The 21,521-nt window shown below is 46.4% G+C and overlaps 1 protein-coding gene, 1 long non-coding RNA gene and 1 pseudogene across 3 annotated transcripts in view; 1 reads left to right on the top strand and 2 right to left on the bottom strand.

Moving 5' to 3' along the window:
- Nucleotides 1-4,849: 4,849 nt before the first annotated feature.
- LOC118897202 lies at nt 4,850-6,352 on the bottom strand (annotated as a pseudogene).
- A 1,282-nt stretch (nt 6,353-7,634) lies between these two features.
- On the bottom strand, nt 7,635-17,323 carry LOC118897204. Of its 2 annotated transcripts, XR_005020367.1 has the most exons (4): nt 17,241-17,323; nt 13,947-14,096; nt 13,249-13,488; nt 7,635-7,914 (listed from the first exon to the last, which is right to left on the bottom strand). It is a non-coding gene; the product is annotated as an uncharacterized LOC118897204 (long non-coding RNA). The 2 variants fall into 2 exon arrangements; XR_005020368.1 differs by lacking the exon at nt 13,249-13,488.
- A 368-nt stretch (nt 17,324-17,691) lies between these two features.
- ZFP37 (ZFP37 zinc finger protein) overlaps nt 17,692-21,521 on the top strand; it is a 45,499-nt gene continuing 41,669 nt past the window's right edge. The window contains exon 1 of the mRNA XM_036856175.1: nt 17,692-17,734. The gene's annotated coding sequence lies outside the window, so the exon portion shown is untranslated. The remainder of the gene's footprint in view (nt 17,735-21,521) is intronic.

Raw genomic sequence — 21,521 nt, 5'->3', positions numbered from 1 at the left:
TCTATGAGGAAAGTGGCTTCTTAGAGAAACCTTTCCAGAGACCTTGAACCTTACTAGCAGACATTGAACCTGGATGTGACCTCAGTTCAAATCCTGAGCCAGCAAGAACTGGCTATGGGACCTCCAGCAAATGGCTTTATATTTTGAGCCTTGGTTTCCTGGTCAGTCAGTAAAATGGAAAGAATAGTAGAATCTATGTCATAGAGGTATTGTAAGGCTTAAATGAAGTCTTGTGTGTTAACTTATCAGCATAGAACCTGGCAGTGGGAGCTTGCTCAAAAAATGGTAGCCATTGTCATCGTTAGCAGCAAATATTTCTGTTCTGTCATAACTGAGCAGGACCCTATGGGGCCTTCCCGGGACAGACCCCTCCCAGCATGTCCTCTGCCTGCCTCTTCTTTGTAGAAAAGCTGTAGTCTCCTAAGCCTCCCCTGACTCAAGAATTAGTGATTGAAAGGGTGAACATGTAGTGACAAAAATAGCAGTTGGGCCAGGAGAAACAGGTAAGAATTTAAACAGTAAATCAGCCATGTGGCAGTCACAGAATCTTTTTAATTCCTCCCTAAAGTACCTAGATAACAATATCTGATGCAAATTTCCTGATTTGTTTTACAGATACTAAAACCCCACCAAACGGAAGAAGTTAACTACTAGATGATCATGAGCATGTAACCCCCAGACCCACTGGAGCCTGAGCATTAATAATGTTGACCCCTGTGACACCAACCTGTTACCTCACCATCAACCAATCAGAGAATTGTGCACCAGCTGATCACACACCCTGACATGCCCCTCCCTCACCTTGCCTTTAAGAATGCTTCCCTGAAGCCCATCGGGGATTTTGGGTCTTTTGAGCATGAGTTGCCCTGTTCTTCTTGCTCGGCCCTGCAATAAACTTATATCTGCTCCAAACTCCGACGTTTTGGTTTGTTTGGCCTCACTGTGCGTCAAGCACATGAACTTGGGTTCAACAACACTAAGAGAGGAAGCCACTTCAACGGTCAAGCCACTTGCTCAAGGTCACACAGCTTCTAAGGGCCTCAATCTGAAAGACAGTGAGGGTTGAGGGAAATCAGGGATTGGGGCAGCCTCAGGGAAAGAGTACAGGGCCAGCACTGTGAGGAGGTCTGGGAGGGAGGGCCGCTGCTGTCAGGGATGTGCCAGGCTCCATGGAGAAAGCAATGGGGAGAAGACGTATTCTTGAAGCATCTGGACTCCAAGGGCTTGGTGATTTGGGTGTAATTTCTCACCCCTCTGGGTCTTACCTGGGCAACAGAAATAAGAAGACTTGACCTTCACACTATGCACTCCCCCACTCCCCCAACCCCTATCAAAGGATTTTCAACAAAGCTTTATTCATTTACTATTTTTGTTGGCTTTGTTACAATCCGATGACCTTCACACTTTGTTCTCACTTCCTCGTGTGTGTTATGATTCTAACAGTCCTGAAGTTCTAAAGTGCCCCTTTTCTTTCTGAGCCACCAGAGACTCCCCTCCTCTGGCTCCCAGGCAGAGAACAGAATCCCAGCTCATAAGATAACACCACAGATGGCCAAGCCTTGGTCCATGGCAAGAGATTCTTTCCAGATTCCGTACTTGACAACCTGTAGACTCCCCTCCTCCCCAGGAGCAACAGAGTCTGCCCTTTTCTTTCCAGTGCACACCCAGAGCCCTGGGACAGAACAGAATCCCCAGCCAGAAAAGATGGTGCTGCCTCGGGTGCCACAGAGATCAGCCAGGGGCCCTTTAAATTGGGTGCTCAGCTCATGCATGGTCGGTTGGTGGAGGGGAAATCCAACTAGTCATTTCTCCTTTTGAGGCTCAGTAGCGGAACTTGAGGTCTCATGAAAAGCCTACATGCACAAAATATTACTTGTGCAGAATATCTGGCCTTGGTGCACAGATAAGGCCGTATGACCCCATGGGCACCGCTATCCCTCTCTGGGCCTCTCTGGAATGGATGACCTCTAACTGCCCCTTCACATGCTGATGATCTGCAGTTATAAGTGAGCTTGAGTTTGGGGTTAAACACTCTATGGCTAGGATTTTTGCATGTTTTCCATGTAGCTCCATTCAGCTAACCTCTCTCATTCTTCCACAAACCTCTAGTATTTTATTTTACTTTATTTTATTTTGTTTTATTTTATTTTATTTTACTTTTTTATTTTATTTATTTATTGTTTTTTGTGGGGCGGCTGTGCCATGTGGCATCCCTACCTCCCCGACCAGGGATCGAACCCGCACCCCCTACGTTGGAAGCGCGGAGCCCTAACCACTGGAACACCAGGGAAGTTCCAAACCTCTACTATTTTATATTTATGCTATGAGTAGCATAATGTATAACACATACATAATACATAACACAGCATTATGCATCTGGTGTGTGTGGCACAGGGAGAGTATGCACATCAGAGGCTGATCAGAGTGTGGAGGCAGTGTGTGTGTGTGTGTGTGTGTGGGTGTGTGTGTGTGGCATGGACTTTGTGAGGTTGGGAAAAGCAGGAGCCAGGCCACTGACAACCTGAAGGCCATGTGCAAAGTGAGGAACTTATTCTGGGACAGAGAATCACCAGTGTTTTTTTGTTTTTTTTTTTATAATTAATTCTAGGGCTTTATTTCTTTTTTTTTTTTTTTTTTAATGCTATCCTTGTCTGCTTACATTCTTTTTTTTAATGTATGTATGTATGTATGTATGTATGGCTGTGTTGGATCTTCGTTTCTGTGCGAGGGCTTTCTCTAGTTGTGGCAAGCGGGGGCCACTCTTCATCGCGGTGCGCGGGCCTCTCATTGCCAAGCACAGGCTCCAGACACGCAGGCTCAGTAATTGTGGCTCACGGGCCGAGTTGCTCCGTGGCATGTGGGATCTTCCCAGACCAGGGCTCGAACCCGCATCCCCTGCATTGGCAGGCAGATTCTCAACCACTGCGCCACCAGGGAAGCCCCACCAGTGTTTTTAATGTATGTTTTTCTCCCTGCAGTTTCCCTTTTCTTTCCCAAATGTCACTCTCTTAGTGAGGTCTACCCTGACCACCTGATTTAAAACTACAATCCCTCTTGTATCCTTCGCCCTGCTTACTCTCCTTTGTTGTTTTTCCATGGTATGCATCACTGTGTAGCATCCTGTTTAATTTGGTTATTCATTCTTCCTTTCTCTGCACTCATATGGAAGTTCAAGGAAAACAGGGATTTCTGTGTTTTTATTCAAGAAGGCACTCCCAGTCCCTTAAATAGTTCATGTCACAACACAGACTGTCCATTAACAATCGTTGAATGAGTGAATGAACCCCAGCAGGCACACGCTCTGTGCTTCATTGCTTCAGAGGAAGGAAGTGGCAGAAACAGAGGCAGCCTCTGAGATGTGATGGTTTTATTTCCATGAGAGTGTGGCAGGTTTGGGGCGGTTTGTGGGAGAAGTTAGAAAATAATTTGTGCAGCAGCATGAGGTAAAGCGGGGTTCCCTTCCCCAACCCACAGAATACCTCAGCCTAGAAGAGGGAGCCTGGAGCAAGGGGCCTCTGGATCACCAGGGGAAGGCCCTGGGGGGAATGGCGACAGACAGGACAGAGGGTCATGCCCCAGCTTGGGGAAGGAGCAACTGAGAGGTCAAGAGGCCTTGCAGTTGGGACAATGATAGCAAACCCAAATGTGGCCCTGCCTCCCAAAATCATGGACCAGGGGTAGAGAGACCACCAATCATACAAATAAACATACAACCTGTTTAGAGGGGGTTAAAAAAAGATGAGGGCTTCTTTAGGAAGCCCTGGTCTTGAGTTGTGAAGTCTTAGGAAAACTTAAACAGAGGACAGGCAGGTAGGAGACAGATCCCTGGAGGGCACCCTACCTTTCAGCCCTCTCCTTTGCTCATGTCTGGGCTGTGACTCCCTTTCACTGATCACCTCAGGCATTTAGATCAGCCTGATTCCTCCTGGGTAAACATGGAGCAAGTCCCCCTGCAATCACTTTCTCTCTGTTTGCAAAGGCTCTCGCTGTTAACCTGGATTCTTGCAGCAATCCAAGGGCCAGAAGGCCAGACGTGGCCACCCAGAGAGAGGGTAGGGTCTACAGTGAGTCAGTGGCAGACAAAAGCCTCCCAACTTGCACCTGTCCCAGCACTGTGTCCACTGTGGAAGGCTGTGAGCAGCTGTTACAACCTCAGACGAGCATGTGCAAGATATGGGATGAGACCTCCCTGCAACTACAGTGGGAAAAGGGGCCCTGGGAGGTGCACACATTTTACCCAAATGTACCTGAGATGCTTCCCGAGATAACCCCGAACAGGGCCTTGAGATCTCACGCTTTACTTGCACGGTGTTTTTTGTGTTTTTTTGTTTGTTTGTTTTGTTTTTTGAGGGTACTAAATCGTTTATTGATTACACATGATAATGGATGATACACAAGCTTCATTCCCATCTATAACTTTATCTGGTACCATAATTCAATTTAGATAGTTTGCATGGGACGTGCCAACAATCATATTAATAACAAAAAAACTCCATGACTTTGCTTGGTGGCCCTTTTAATGGTGAACTCCAGGTTACAGCACAGTAACTGTCAGTTCAACTACACCAAGGTTTCTGAAGACAATGGCTTCTCCATCCAAGCAGGTTGTAATAGAACTTGGCATCACCCTGAAGGAATTCTTAGTTCACACTGTTGGGGTAGTTTACCAAAATGGCCTCAGAGTAGACTAACTTTACACAGCAAATTTAAAAAAAAAGACACATTTATTCAGTGTCGTGATCAGACTATTACACTTAGCAATCAACGGCATGGGTGCAAAAAAAAAAAACTACATTAAAACCCTTTGTTGGAATGCTTGGCACTTTCCACAGAACAGAAACTAAAATCACCTGTTATACAATTAGTCACAAATACAGTCTTTGAAGGTTTTTTTTGTCCATACACATGAGTATGCTCTAGAACATGTCTTCTTTGTAGCAGCTAGGCCCTGCCGCCACTGTGCTTGGCTGAGTTCACAAATCTGTTGTAACCTGTAGCTTCCCTGTCACTTGTCTGGCTCTCCTCTCCTGCTAAGCTTTGCAATTAAAACCTTCTGCCATTGCCATAGCTATTGCTGCTGCTGGAACCACCATAGCCACCTTGGTTTCGTGGTTTGGCAAAGTATCGGCCTCCACTACCATAGGGGCCAGAACTTCGGCCTCCAAAGTTTCCTCCTTTCATGGGTCCAAAATTTGAAGATTGATTGTTGTAATTGCCAAAATGATTGTAGCTTCTGCCACCTCCAAAATTGCTTCCATCATTACTGAATCCATTATAGCCATCCCCACTGCCACCATATCCACCACCACCATGGCTGCCACCAAAGCCACCTCGACCACTGAAGTTTCCTCCACGACCAAAGTTGTCATTCCCTCCAAAACCACCTCCGTGACCACCACCAAAGTTTCCAGAACCACTTTGACCTCTTTGGCTGGATGAAGCACTAGCCATCTCTTGCTTAGACAGGGCTTTCCTTTCTTCACAGCTGTGACCATTCACTGTGTGGTATTTCTTTTTTTTTTTTTTTGGCTGCATTGGGTCTTCGTTGCTGTGCGTGGGTTTTCTCTGGTTGCAACGAGCAGGGGCTACTGTTCGTTGTGGTGCGCAGGCTTCTCACTGTGGTGGCTTCTCTTGTTGCGGAGCACGGGCTCTAGGCATGCGGGCTCAGTAGTTGTGGCACACGGGCTCAGTAGTTGTGGCTCGCGGGCTCAGTAGTTGTGGCTCACGGGCTCTAGAGCACAGGCTCAGTAGTTGTAGCGCACGGGCTTAGTTGCTCCGCGGCATGTGGGATCCTCCCGGACCAGGGCTCGAACCCATGTCCCCTGCATTGGCAGGCAGATTCTCAACCACTGCACCACCAGGGAAGTCCCCTGTGTGATATTTCTGAATGACAGTCTTGTCTGTCTACGGAGTTGTGGTCATCAAAGGTTATGCAAGCAAAGTCTCTGTTTTTGCCACTGTCTCAGTCAGTCATGATTTCAATCACTTAAATTTTCCCATACTGTTCAAAATAATCTCTTAGGTGATGTTCTTCAGTGTCTTCTTTAATGCCACCAACAAAAATCTTCTTCGCAGTTAAGTGGGCACCAGGTCTTTAAGAATCTTCTCTTGAGACGGCCTTCTTTGGTTCCACAATTCTTCCATCCACCTTGTGTGGCCTTGCATTCATTCCTGCATCCACCTCCTCCACAGTGGCATATGTGATAAACCTGAAGCCTCTGGAGCGCTTGGTGTTTGGATCCCTCATTACCACACAGTCTGTGAGTGTTCCCCATTGCTCAAAATGGCTCCTCAGGCTCTCATCGGTTGTTTCAAAGCTCAAACCTCCAATGAAGAGTCCCACAGCTCTTTGGGAGACTCTGACTTAGACGCGATGGCAGTAGAGGGGGGGAGAATTTAATGATGCTTACTTGGCGGCATTCACGGGCAGAAAGGAGTAACCTAATGAACGTATCTCTACTTGTATGGTGGTTTTACAACTGCAAATTCTTGGGACTTCCCTGGGGGTGCAGTGGTTAAGAATCCTCCTGCCTGCAGGGGACATGGGTTCGAGCCCTGGTGTGGGAAGATCCCACATGCCACGGAGCAACTAAACCCGTGCACCACAACTACTGAGCCTGCGCTCTAGAGCCCGCAAGCCACAACTACTGAGCCCACGTGCCACAACTACCGAAGCCCGCACGCCCCCAGAGCCCACGCTCCGCAACAAGAGGAGCCACCACAACGAGAAGCCCACGCACCGCAACGAAGAGTAGCCCCTCTCTGGCCGCAACTAGAGAAAGCCCATGAGCAGCAACAAAAAGACCCAACACAAACCAAAAAAAAAAAAAAAAAAAAAAATCCTAAGTAAACAAACAAATTCCTAAGTAAAAAAAAAAAAGCTGCAAATTCTTTGACATTCCTCCCATTGAGAGGTGGGGGTCTGTGTTCCCTCTGGGCCAACCTTAGTGATGCACTTACTAGCAACAGAATACAGCAGAAGTGATGTTATATAGCTTCTGAGGCTAGGTCATAGAATGCAGTTTTACAAGATGGAAAGAGTTTTGGAGATTGGTTGCACACAATAAATATGCTTCACACTACGAAACTGTATACTTAAAAATGGTTAAGATGGTAAGTTTTATGTTATGTGTATTTTACTACCATTTTAAAAAATCAGGCACCTTTCATACGATGACATATTATTTGGCAATAAAAAGGAATAAAGTATTGATACACGCTACAATGTGGATGAACCATGAAAACGTTATGCTAAATGAAGGAAGCCAGTCACAAAAGACCACTTATATATATTTTAAATTTTTATTTATTAATTTATTTATTTTTGGCTGCGTTGGGTCTTTGTTGATGCTCGCGGGCTTTCTCTAGTTGCGGCGAGCGGGGGCTACTCTTTGTTGCGGTGCGCAGGCTTCTTATTGCAGTGGCTTCTCTTGTTGTGGAGCACGGGTTCTAGGCACGCGGGCTTCAGTAGTTGTGGCACGTGGGCTCAGTAGTTGTGGCTCACGGGCTCTAGAGCGCAGGCTCAGTAGCTGTGGGGCACGGGCTTTGTTGTTCCGCGGCATGTGGGATGTTCCCGGACCAGGGCTCGAACCCGTGTCCCTTGCATTGGCAGGCGGATTCTTAAGCACTGCGCCACCAGGGAAGTCCTGATGTGTTCATTCTTGAAACCAGGGTTGAGGAGGTAACACCTCTGAGAATTCTTAGGCACAGGTTCTCTGCCCAACTTCACAGGGACCCTGAACTTGTCTTGATGGGCTCCTTTGACACCTCTATGAGGTTGTCCACTCCAACTGCCAAGGGCTCCCAGGCCCTGCACATCTGCCTCCTGCAGGAAGACTGAGGGGCCCCGAAGACTTTCCATCAAGTTGAAGTTAGCCCATGATGTCATGTCCCAAGAGTGACTCAGAGGCAAATCTAAAAATCAGATAATAAGCAGTTGGTACTTTGTTTGCTCAGACATCTTGTACTGTTCGGTTTGGTATTGCAAAACAAAGAACCACATGGAAGTTTACAGTTCAGGGAGATTTTTTGCTGTGAGTACACAGACATCCAGGCAGCTTTCCCAAACATGCCTGAATGTCCCCTTCTGAGAAATCACAAGTGATTGGCAGGGAGAGGTCAGCAGAGCATTGTGGATGAGGGGCCACCTGTACGTGGACAAGGACGTGGATGTGCGTATGGTGAGTGCGTGTATATGTCAGAGTACGCATGATTGAGCACGTGTGTAACTGTGCACATGCATTGGGTAGATTTATGATTCTGTACTTGTGAGTCAGTGTAAGTGGCAAGTCTGAGTTTGTGTGAGCTAATGTGTGTGAGTTGAGAATGTGGGGAAATGTTGGAATGATGTGTGTTTGTGTGTGTGTGTGTGTGTGAGAACATGTAGGCACTTCAAATGATGGGGGAAAGGAGGAAGGGCTGGATGCTCACGGTTGGCCTGAGAAAGCCCCCAGGAAGTAAACCTGGGACACGAATGCTGCAGGGTTGATGGGAAACCACCTCCCTGGTCCCTGACTTGGAAAGCCCTAGGGCTGGCACTGCTTCCAGCTGGAGCCAGGGTTGATTACAATGTGCCTCTCTAGACCCAAGGCCAGTCTGTCCAGGTTCCTACTCTCAGACCCGCATTTGAAAGCCTCCTCTTATTTTTTTGTGCCCTGAGACCCCTCCTCGATAGACTGTCTCTATCTGCAGGCCCCTGCCTTGTTTGCAGAGGGGGAGATGGGGTTATCACCTTCCAGAAAGCAGCCTAGAGTTGCTTCTGTATAAATGGATTGAGCACAAGAACCAGGTAAAGAGGTCACCTGGCCTGTCTCTCCAGTCACAGAGAGATACCTGGTTCTAGAAAACTATAATCAGAGCTCCAGGGAATTTGAAGGAGCAAGGATACATCTTTTTCTTTCAGAGGGATAAACAGTAGGGGACGTCCCCCTTGAACTGAGACTCAGGAGGCCTGACTCCAGACTGTGCTATTGCCCTAGAAGCTCAGGAAAGTCATTTCCCTCCTCTGGGCCTCTGTAGAAATAAAGATAATCTACAACACAGAATCTCTAAATTTTCTTCTTTTCCAAGTGGTTAGCACATGGTATTTTAATGATCTGTAAACTTATCTGTCTCCCCCACTAGAACCTAATGGACTGTTCCTGTCCCCCTGACCCCCATTCATACGCTGAAGCCTTAGCCCCCAACGTGATGGTATTTGGAGATGGGGCCCTTGGGAGATAATTAGGTTCAGATGAAGTCACGGGGTAAGGCCCCTATGATGGGATTAGTGTAATTATAAGAAGAGAAAGAGAGACCGGAGCTCTCTTGCACACACTCTCGCTCGCTCTCTCTCTCTGTCTCTCTCTCTCTCTGCCATGTGAGGACACAGCTAGAAGGCAGCTGTCTGCAAACCAGGAAGAGGATTCTCACCAGGACCCAAATCTGCTGGCTTGATCTTGGACTTCCCAGTCTCCAGAACTGCGAGAAATAAAGGTCTGTTGTTAAGTCACCCAGTCTATGGTATTCTGTTATAGCAGCCCAAGCTGACTAATGCAAACGTGGAGTTTTCTTCAGTATTTCCAGGGCTTGCCTAAGTTTCTGGTATATATTAAGGATGGCAATAGCAGTAATGGGATCTAAGAGTTATTGTACATTTCCTGTACCTGGTTCTATGCTGATCACTTCACACAGACTATCTTTTCTAATCAGCACAATAACTGATGATGTGGATGCCATGATGATCCCCGTCTTTTCAGAGAGGCCAAATAGCTTGCTCAGATCACCCAGGTGGTAAAGGGAAGACCCCAAGCAATCTGATTCCAGAGGCCCCCTTCTTAGGCATAAACAAAATCACCTTCCTTAGGAGGCATATCAAGGTGCTCAATAAACGAGGATTAAATATTGTTTGAGTGAAAGAAGCTGTTCCCTGCAGTTGAATGCCCTCCCCTTCCCAGTCTGCCAAATCCCTTTTCAGGGCTCAGTTTCCCTGACTCATAATGAGGACACAGTACTGTCTTGTGGATACCTTTTTTTAAACAATTTTTGGTGCTTTTTCCTTATTCTTACCTTAGTGATCTCTGACTTATTTCCTATATGCCTTTGTGGGCTCCTCCAGGATGGACCTGTGTCTTACCTACTTCTCTATTCCCAATCCACTACCTAGATGTTTCTAGGCATATGGTAGGTGCTCAGTTGATGCTGGGTTGACCGACTAGCAAAAAGCCAAGGATGATTTCTGAAAATTTCCCCAAAGTGACCATATAATTAACATATATAAAACCACTGACCTATGGAATCATACATGCAGAACAAAATGTGTAAGTAGAGTTATGGCGAAAACACATTTTTCCTAAAGCAACTCTCAGTCTTTCCTCAATTTTGACTTTCAGAAATAATGCCTAATTTAATAAGGTATTATTAATTTACTCAATGAGGTATAATGTACACTTTGATGAGTTTTGACAAATATATACACCTGTAAAACCATCACCCCAAAGAAGATATAAACTTTTCCAACATCCTAAAAAGTTACTTTGTGTCCCTTTCTAGATAATTCTTCCCACCCTTTGCCCTCTACAAAAATTGTTCTGATTTTTATCACTATAGTTTAGTTTGTCTGTCCTAGAACATCATCTAAATGAATCATACAGTATATACTCTTTTGTATGTGGCTCTTTTTGTAAACCTAATGTCTCTGAGTTCATCCATGATGTTGTCTGTAGTTCATTCCTTTAATTGCTGAATAGTATTCACTGTGTGGATGTATTATTTCCTGTCAATATAAATTTGGGTTGTACATGAACTATCATGTACAAGTGATTTTGTAGGCTTATGATTTCATTTTTCTTGGGTAAATACCTAGAAGTGGAATTGCTGTGTCAGGCTATTTTCTTTGATACCCAGAGTCCTTTGTAATTGTTAGAAACAAATAATTTTTCAGAAATGTGACCACTTAAAATGGCACATCAACATCATAAGGCCTGGAGATTTCCTGGAGCATGAATGCTTTGTGTTCCTTTAATTGGCACACTAGGCAGTATATTCACGGCTCCGAGTAGGCACAGAAAAAAGAGAACAAAGAAAGAGTATGACCTGTTCACAGAACTGTATGAAGTTTCTCAGAGCATTTATGGTTTGAGCAGAGCAATGGAAGATGCTAAAATCACTTGGTCGTTGCAGACCTTTGGAGTAAAGACTTCGACAGGATTAAGAGGGACTCAGACCACATGTTGGGTGTTGGCTAAGCCATGTCCTACCTGTGTGACCTTATACAAAGTTGCACAACTACCTCTGCATCTCAGTTTCTAGCTTGTAAAATGAGAGGAAAACCTTGTGAAACAAAGACAGACATTCTCTGCCCCCTGCACAGGGATGCTGTAAGGATGAGCTAAGATAAAATCTACCTAAGTCTCACCTTGATAAACTGTAAAGTGCTGTGCAATGTGAGATAGCACCGTGTGGAGAGAAGCGGGAACACACACAGAGCTCGTTTTGTGCTCTGATGACTGGCACTTATTGCCATGAGGACTCAGCTGCCCTTCTTTCAGGGGACTTCGGGCAAGGTCAGACACACAGTGACGATAACTCTTTGTGAGTTGCCAGCTGGACCCCGATACCTCTCTCCATTGTGTTCATCTCTGCAATGGTGGACTGTCAGGCTCTTTATTCCTTTACACCTGCAGGAGAATCGTTCCCCAAATCACAGCCACCTCCCCGCCCTCCACACAGTATGTCTTCAACAATTTTGTCCCTCGCTGATCTTTATCACCCAACTCATTCTCGGTCCACCGCTGCAGATGACCTAAGGTGACGATTTTATGGAAAGTCTGTCTGGGGTAGTTCTAGCTAAAGACCTCAGGAAGAGATCTTAACTGGAGATAAAAGGTGAATGCAGGCAATATCACATACCAGCTGTGTTTATTGAGAACTTACCTCTGAGTGCTAAGTGCTCATAACCATTTTATGAGTTGGGCACTATTATTACCCTTAGTTTACAGATGAGGAGCATGAGGTAGGACTAGGAGTCTTAGAAACTGAGGATTCCATTGTTGTCACTACCAAGGCTGCTGCCAGGTCACATGATCTTGAGCCTCAGTCTCCCTACCAGTAAAACGACAGTGAGGACTACCTCCCTTTAATTTTAGACATCTTTTCCAGCATCAACATCCTGTGAGTCCGTGTCTGACTCTGCATGAGTCAAATAGCCCCTCTGAAACTGTTTTCTCATCTGTAGAATGTGCAGAACCATCACCACCTGGCTAGGTGCTGCTGTGATAGCGTCCTGTGAAGAGGGAACTGTGCTGAGATACTGAGTGTGTGTCTCCTCAGGGCCCCTGAGCCCCTAGGAAATTGTGGGAACCCGTGATGAGCAGGAAACCAGGCACTTCCTTACAGGTTCCCCGTTCACTTGGTCAGGAGTGGACAGAAGAAACAACAGAGATTATGGGACATTTCGCCCTGATAGGATCTTGAGATCAGCTTGTTAAATACTTTCCATTCGATAGAAGAGAAAACTGATGCCAGCAAGGGTAGTGCTTTCTCCAAGGACACTTAGAGAGCAAGGGAAGAGCTGGAATTTGCAGCCCTGGCTCGCTGATGCCGGGTCAGTTCTTCCTGGAGCATCAAGATGCTCACCTGCATGGGCTTCCCTGGTGGCGCAGTGGTTGAGAATCTGCCTGCCAATGCAGGGGACACGGGTTCAAGCCCTGCTCTGGGAAGATCCCACATGCCGCAGAGCAGCAGAGCAACTGGGCCCGTGAGCCACAACTACTGAGCCTGCGCGTCTGGAGCCTGTGCTCCGCAACAAGAGAGGCCACGATAGTGAGAGGCCGCGCACCGCGATGAAGAGTGGCCCCCGCTTGCCGCAACTAGAGAAAGCCCTCGCACAGAAATGAAGACCCAACACAGCCAAAAATAAATAATAAATAAATAATAAATAAATTTAAAAAAAGAAAAAAAAGATGCTCACCTGCAGAAGAGAATGCTTCATCACTCCCTGGGCCCCACTCTCTGCCTGGGTTTGCTTCCTGTCTAGCCACATTTCAAGTAATTAATAGTCACGTGTGGCTAGTGGCTGTCGTACTAGATAATTGCAGCTTGAGATGTGATGCTGTTTTATTAGGGATTGGCCACTGGGTGGCGATGTCATCCATTCTGATCCGCACTTGAGAAAAGACTCAGACACAGGAGTAAGGCCAAAGCAAGGTAACGTATTACCCTGTCCTTACCTTCCCCTGCCCCTCCCCCTACTTCAGAAGACCCACTTACAAAGAACTGCTGCTTAGCTTAGGCACAGACTTCCCGGAGCACAGTAGGTGAGCTCTCACATGCGGCTGGGGCGTCGGGGCAGTTCAGCAGAGCCAGGTGGTGGGTAGGGATGCCAGTTGGAGCCAAATGCCCTCTAGTCCTGTCAGGCTTCCAGGTTACACAAGGAGAGGTGCTGTCTTACAGGAAACTTGTGCAGAATTTTACAAAGGAGTTTGGATATCCAAGTCGATGTTATCAAAGCTTTATTAGGAAAAGGCAGAATATACACCTGTGACCCATTTCTTAAGAAAAATCATTTGGAAAGAAGCTAAATAATCTGATAGGAAATTCTAGCTAACCACGAGGTCTTTGGAATTTTAGCCACTAGGCTCTTTCTTGTGCAAACTTTGCAAACAAGCTTTAATATTTTCTTTGCTCCCTGGTGAGGAGTACAGAAACTCATTACAATGTACTTTGCATCCAAGAAGACTAAGCCTACAAATGGAGTTTGCCTAGTTTCACCCTAAGACAGAGTAGTCCATGGGAATTTCATTATTCTCATGCTGCGACAGTCCAGTGAATGGGTCATGAATCTGGGTATCCCTACCCATTTTAGAGGCAGCACGAAAAGTGTGAATTGAAGGGTTGAAGCACACACAGCCTTGGTACTGCGTCTGCATTCTGATCTATTGGGAACACTGTCCTTCTAAGTTTCTTACCTTTCAGACACTGATCTAGCATGAGATCTGAAACACCAAAAAGACACCACCGTGGGGGCAATACTCTGGATCCCAACTTTTGGAAGGCTGAGGGGGGGATCACTTCCATTCCTCTCCCACTTACGGGTCATGTAGAACACCTGCCACCACCTGTGAAAGAAAGCTCAGTGTGAGTGCCTACCATTTGCACTGTGACCCTTCTCTGAGCTTCTTGTGTTTGCTGGGAGCGCCTGATCAAGTTGAGTTCACTGTTAGAAGGCAGTCTATTTCCTCAAGCATGACTCTCTAGGTGTGGCCCTGCAGGTGGACCCAGGGCAGGGGTAGAGCAGAGGAAGGGTGGAGTGCTGGCCAGGGATCTAGGAAGCAGGCTTGTCAAGGACCCAGGAGCACTGGAGGCAGAAATGAGCTGGAGCCCAGCCCTGATTTACCATGAGAAAGCTTCCACCTGCCCCCAGCTGCTTCTCCATTGCACACTAGTGCAATGAGCCAAGGCCAGCTGAGGACGTTTGAGGAACAAGGAGGGTGAGGGAAGAGATATTTGAAGGTATGACCTCTGGCAGGACAGTCAACTTCAGTAGGTCTGAAGTGAACTTTCCCTGGAGATGGAGCAGGCTTGAGAAGCAGAGCAGGATATTGACACTATCTAGACTGGCTTGGCCAGTATGAAAAAAGAATCATAATCCTGGATTCTGAGATACTTTAGGACTCAGACATTCCTTTTCTGGAATTTTAAAACCCAGATCCATGGACCTCTGGGTGTCAAAAAGCCACAGGAATTATATGCAAAACAGTGTGTGTTTGTGTGTGTGTGTGTGTGTCTGTGCATGCAAGCACACAGGGCATTTCTATGGAGAGAGAAGCCATAGTCCATCAGACTCACAAAAAAGAAAATGTTAACAATTCCTGCATTAAAGTTCTCTGTGCAAAGGGGATAAATGAACTCAAGGGGTTGTGAAAAGAATAACTTTGGAAGAATAAAGTTCTTGGTAGAACTTATTGGAAAAATAGGCTTCATGGCAAGACAATGCATATTTAAGATTTGACAACTGTTTAGTAAAGGAACATGCTTTTAAAAAAAACAACCAATACCATATTCAGGTATGATTGACATACAAAAGGCTGACCATATTTAATGTATACAACTTGGTGAGTTTGGGGATAAGTATACAGCCATTAAACCATCACCACAATCTATGCCGTAAACACATCCATCACCTCCAAAAGTTTCCTCCTGCCCTCTTTGTTATTACTTTTTGTGATATGAATATAACTTAAATCAACCCTCTTAGCAAAATATTAAGTGCACAATACAGTATTGTTAACTATGGACACTAAGTTGTACGGCAGATCTCTAGGACTTATTCATGGTGTATAACTGAAACTTTGTGTCCTCTAACCAACACCTTCCTGTTTCCCTCTCCCCATGGCCCCTGGCAACCACCATTCTACTCATTTCTGTATATTTGATTATTTTAGATTTCTCATATCATGTAGTATTTGTCCTTCTGTGCCTGATTTAGATTACTTAACATAATGTCCTCCAGGTTCATCCATGATGTCGCAAATGTCAGGATTTCCTTCTCTTTTAAGGCTGAATAATATTCCATTGTATGTAGATACCACATTTTCTTTATTGATTCACCCACTGATGGACACTTAAGTTCTTTTTATATCTTGGCTATAATAATTGTGAATAATGCTGCAATGAACATGAGAATGCAGATATCTCTTCAAGATCATGATTTCAGTTCCTTTGGATATATACCCAGGAGTAGGATTGCTGGATCATACGGTAGTTCTAACTTTAATTTTCTGAGGAACTTCCATACTCCTTTCTATAATGGCTGCACCAATTTACATTCTCATCAACAGTGTACAAGGGGTCCCTTTTCTCCAGACCTTCACCAACACTTACCCCTCCCTTTTTTAAAAAAATAATAACCATCCTAACAGGTGTGAGATGATAGCTCAGTGTGGTTTTGATTTGCATTTCCCTGATGATTAGTGATGTTGAGCACCTTTTCATATACCTGTTGGCCATTTGTATGACTTCTTTGTAGAAATGTCTCCTCAGATCCTTTGCCCATTTAAAAAATCAGGTTGTTTGGATTTTTGCTATTGAGTTGTAGGAGTTCCTTATATATTTTGGATATTAATCCTTTATAAGATATAGGGTTTGCAGATATTTTCTCCTATTCCATAGGCTGCGTTTTCATTTTGGTAATTGTTTCCTTGCCGTGCAGGAATGTGCTTTTTATATACATCATCTCACCGACTTTCCCAAAGCTGACAGTCCAGAGATACTAAACAGCTTGTCCGGGTCTCACAGCTTTTACCGACCAGTTTCTGGGTCTCCCGACGCCTGCTCAGTGCTCTTTCAACTCCAACTCCGAGACCCAGGCTCCCCGACCTACCTGGTGCTGTGGCTGGCCCTCTCTGTCCAGACTCTGGAGCTGAATCATCTCTTCTTTCCACGGAGAGATACCAAGAAGTGACTCGCCTCCACCAGAGTCTTGCTGCTGACAAATCTGGAACCCCTGAGTTCAGAAACACACTGGGCCAGATCCTGAAAGTGCCCAGCATGGCAGCTTTCTCTTTGAGCAATTCTCTCCCATGTACATGGAGAGGGGTTGCAAGTGGCCCTGGTACAGGGATGTCATTGCGTGTGAGCTCCTGGAGGGGGATGGGCACCGTGGGAAGGGAAAGGTGGAAAGGGATCCTGTGCCCTGGGGCTGGGCCTGCTACAGCGCACACAGCTCCTGGTGCCACCTGGAAAACAGGTTTCCTAACTCCCAGGCCACCTAATTTTCCCTCCCACTAAACCACTCCTCTGGTGCATCTACCCCAAACCAGTTGAGCAAGCCCAGTGAGTGACTGGAAGGATAACCACGGTGCTCATCTTCTGTCCAACCGCACTACCTTGGGTGGATTTAATATTGAGGAACCTCTGAGGTTCAAGAATATCACCGATGAAAATAAAAAGACAAAGTAAGATCATGGTTTAAGCTGAACCTACTTTCAGTTTTATGCGTAAAAATGACTTTCATTTCTACAACACTACTTTAGAGTTCACATGATAGGTTCATATATTTGAAAAGCATCTATGGGATTGTCGCGCGGACCCCATCGCCGCCGGCCTCCTCCGCCCGCCGCGCGCGCTCCCGCGAGGGCCCAGGAACCCGGCGAGCCGGCTGCGCGTTCCGAGCCGCCGCCCTAGCCGCCGGCCTTCGGGGCCGGCAATTCGAGGCCGGGCTGGACGGGCACCTCCCGCCCCTCGAGGCAACAGCCGCCTACCCGCGTGTGTGGAAGGAGCCGCCGCCGCCGCCGCCGCCGCCGGTGCAGACCGCGGAAGAGTCCGGGGCCCCGAGACATGGGCAACATACCGCCGCGCTGCGAGAACAGGTTCCGGTCACTTCTGCCTGTCGGAACCCCGTCCCCGGCAGCCGCGCTAGTTCCGGCGCCCGGAACCTGGCGGGGACGGCGAGGAGTTCGGCCCGAGACGCGGCCGAGGCTGCGGCCACGACCGGCCGGCAGCCCCAGACGAAGGGCGGAGCCTAGCGGGCCCGGCCCGGCGGCGGGGACTCGCAGGCCCCCGAGACCCGGCGGAGGAGCCGACACCCAGCCCTGAGCCAATCCCGCCCCGGCCCCGGAGGGACCCCCGGGCGCCCTTCCCCGCGGCTCGCCCACTTCCCTCCGTGACGAAGTTTTCTCCTGTGCCTTCCCGAGAAGGATTGCTCTCTCGCTCTAGGACTCGCCTTCTGGCGAACTTGCTTGGTTTGCTTTGGGAGGTAACTTGCTTCGCTCCCACCCACATCTCCTTTCCTTGACCTCTTCCAGTCGGACGTTCTAGGTGACTGAATGGAGTTTTGAGTTGGACTCTTGTGTCCCTTACAGAGTTGAGCCTGGTCCTGGAGCGCTGGGGGTGGGGTGGCGTCAGCTGTAAGATGCAAGTTGGATAAAAGGAGGACCTCTCGCCAAGGGCCCCAATGAATGGCACACAGTCTACTATCACCGACGGGTTGGTATGAAACTCCCCCTGCGCTTAGCCTCCCTGGATGGGGCCCGACCTAGCCGGAGAGTCAGGGATTGCCGATTACCTTTGCCCAGTGAAGTTGACAGGCGTCAGAGAGAGGGCTGTTTTGGAGCTCTGCAATTAGCCTGGGGTTGCTGCCAGGTTATCCGGTTGATTGAATTTGGAAATGTAGGGGGGGGGGTTTGTTTGTTTGTTTGGTTTGTGTTTTTTTTTTTTTCTTCCTGAAGAGAAACATTTCTCCAGATTCTCAGAGGAGGGGTAGGTAAAGCCATGACTGTGTTTTTCTGTCTGCAGTGTGCATTAGGATTCTGTACTGATCTTGGAATCAGAGGGTGAAGGTCAGTGCCCGAAGTCAGCTGGGGTATTGGTGCATCGTCAGTTTTACTCCTGTCCTGTAGTTCTCTAGACTCTGTTGCATTTTAGGAATTTCTGTTTGTGAACTTCATTCTGAGACTGCCACATGATGATTTATGAATTTGATATCCTTTAAGTATTGACTTGCACAGTGTTTATTATCTAATAGTTTTCCAGAATGTTGGAGTTACCAGTAAATCACAGGCTCCTGGTGGGGACAATATCAAGGAGCTAAAAAAAAGATGAGGGAACATCATGGGGCTTGATTTTTTTTTTTTTAATAAATTTATTTATTTATTTATTTTTGGCTGCATTGGGTCTTCGTTGCTGCGCGTGGGCTTTCTCTGGTTGCAGCGAGCAGGGGCTACTCTTCGTTGTGGTGCGCGGGCTTCTCACTGCGGTGGCTTCTCCTGTTGCGGAGCACGGGCTCTAGGCTTGCGAGCTTCAGTAGTTGCAGCACGCGGGCTCAGCGGTTGTGGCTCACGGGCTCTAGAGCGCGGGCTCAGTAGTTGTGGCGCGCGGGCTTAGTTGCTCCACGGCATGTGGGATCTTCCTGGACCAGGGCTCGAACCCGTGTCCCCTGCATTGGCAGGCAGATTCTTAACCACTGCGCCACCAGGGAAGTCCATGAGGCTTGATTTTAATTATTGTGTTTTTAGTATTTCATCTTCCAGAAACATTTGCATTTAACGGGTATAAAGCCTAAGTGAATTATGTAGTAGGAACTGGCAGGTGGATTTGTTGAGTTGGGTGAGTCCTTTATAGTACTTACCTATGTTGCTTGGTGGTGGTTGGTAAATTGAGCTAGACTATGTGTGGTTTAAGTAGAGTTCCCTTATTCTTAAGAGTTATTCTTTGGACTATTAGGTGAAGTGATAAAAGCATATTCCTTTACTACATTTTACTTCTCAGTTTAATTATGACACTGTATCCAGGTCCCAGGTTTTACTCAGCCTTTTGTTTTTGGTCAACCTTCAAACTATTACATCATTAAAAAAAAAAAATCAAATAACTGAAGTAAGGGACCAAAGAAAGCACTTTGATGGGAAGTGCAACAATTGTGCTCCTGCAGAAAGTAGTTGAATTTCCTCAGAAGAGCGTTTCACCCAATTTTAAGACACATTTGTTGATTTTAAAAGGGCCAGATCCCATTATCATACCATAGCTATTCCAGAAACAGAATTTCCTCTTCCTGTTCATGCTTTCCAGTATCATGTGAATGTTCACCTAAAAGATTCCATTAAATATTTAACCTTTTTTTTTTTTTTTTAAAGCATCTGTGGAGTGTACCTATGTGCCAAGCACAGAGCTGTGCTTAGGAGGCAGTGGTGAACAAGTCGTTCATGGCTCCCTGTCTACATGAATTCACAGCCTGGCAGAGAGTGAAGCCCTAAGCCCTGGCGGGTTTTGACAGTTCACTGGGAAGCCACATCACCTTGCTGGCTGGTAAGACTTTTCTGCCTCTTCCCAGCTGACACTTCCCAAGTCACGCGGTGTCCTCGGTACCACATAAAGGACTGCTCAGTGAGCAACAGCGCCTGCATTCTCTCTCTGAGGCCCAAGTGTGTGCACCTTTTGCCCCTTCACTCTGTATGCAGCAGAGGAGTACTTCCTAGGCTCATTCCTCTGGTAGTACCTTTTCCTCGGAGGTGTTCGCTACTTCTCTCTCCTTGACCTACAGGCAGAGTGGAGAGGTCTGTTTCCTCACACTCAGAGTGATGCAATGGAGGATCATGAACAGATGGTTTTAAGAAGGGTAATTAAAGGTGTTTCCTGTGCTGTGTGCCCTCTCCCTCTTGGCACAGCTAGGGTGGCCTGTCCTTGTCAAATGACTGAAACCAGTGTGATAGAGGTCTCCATCTCCAAATTACATCAGCTTGAAAGTGCCATTTCTGGAAGCGACCTCTTTCTGGTCTTTCTTATAAAAGAGCGTCTTGTACGGGAACAAATGAGGAAGATCCACATTGACTGCCTCAGACAGGGACTTCCACATGGAAGGAGATACACCAGCAGCTTTACATCTTCCTCTCCTAAAGAGTACACTCACAGTCCTTTCCTTCTGGGATCTCTACACCCTTTGTGGCTCCCATTAACTCTGAAGGTGGTATTCAAGATAATTAAGAGGCGAAAGGAAGGTGTGATAAGGCGGTTTATTCCTAATTCTGAAAATTAATTATTTAAATCCAGTGCCTTATTGTTTGGTGAATAAGGAGGGAAGAGGGTAATCTAGTACCTTGTTCTTTACTTTAGAATGCTAAGTTCCTATTAATTAATTTTTATTTTTTTTTAGCCACGCCGTGTAGCATGCAGGATCTTAGTTCCCCCGACCAGGGATGGAACCCGTGTCCCCTGCAGTGGAAGCGCAGAGTCTTAACCACTGGACTGCCAGAGAAGTCCCTCATTAATTTTTTATATATACAGAAAGATATTTATTATATGGAACTGGCTCACGTGATTTTGGAGACTGACAAGTACCAAGATCTGCAGGTGAGTCAGCAAGCTGGAGACCCAGGAGGGCTGATGGTGTAGTTCTAGTCTGAGTCTCAAGGTCTGAAATCCAGGAGAACTGATGTTTCAGTTAGTGTCCAGAGGCTGGCCCAAATTTTTATAGATATAGAAAGAAACTAAGTATCCTCTTTATGATGGAATGATTTGATTGTGCAGCATAACCAGTTCTGTAGCTACTATTTCATAGTCCCAGGCTGAGGGTTTGTTCAGAGGGAAACAGAAGAATATCTAAGTACATATACTACCTTGCATTCCTAAGCACTTTGAGTTGTTTTTTTCAAAAGATTAGCAAACATGGCGTAGTTATTTTATTTTGTGTCTCTTTAATTGCTAGTGAAGATGTCATTTTTTGTCACCACCTGAAGTTTAAGAGCCTGTATTTTATCTGAACCCTTATATTCGCATAAATTCTGTGTATATTTGGGTAGTAACCTTTTATCAGCTCTCACTTTCCCCCCATTATGTTCCTTTCCTCTTGATATTTTATGAATTTCCTGATATTTTATGTACATAGTACCACAGAATGTTGGTTCCTAGCGGTGTACTCAGCAAGTATTTATGCAGACATGTTGAGTTTGAACTTGAAGGGGCTTTGAGGCTTTCTAGTCCAGGAACCTAAACATACATATGTAGAAGATGAGGCTCAGAGCAGTTCAGTGATTTATCTAAGGTCATAGCTG

Source organism: Balaenoptera musculus, chromosome 6, assembly GCF_009873245.2.
Source record: "Balaenoptera musculus isolate JJ_BM4_2016_0621 chromosome 6, mBalMus1.pri.v3, whole genome shotgun sequence".
Taxonomy (NCBI): Eukaryota; Metazoa; Chordata; class Mammalia; order Artiodactyla; family Balaenopteridae; genus Balaenoptera; species Balaenoptera musculus.
This window is presented reverse-complemented; position numbering and strand designations above follow the sequence as displayed.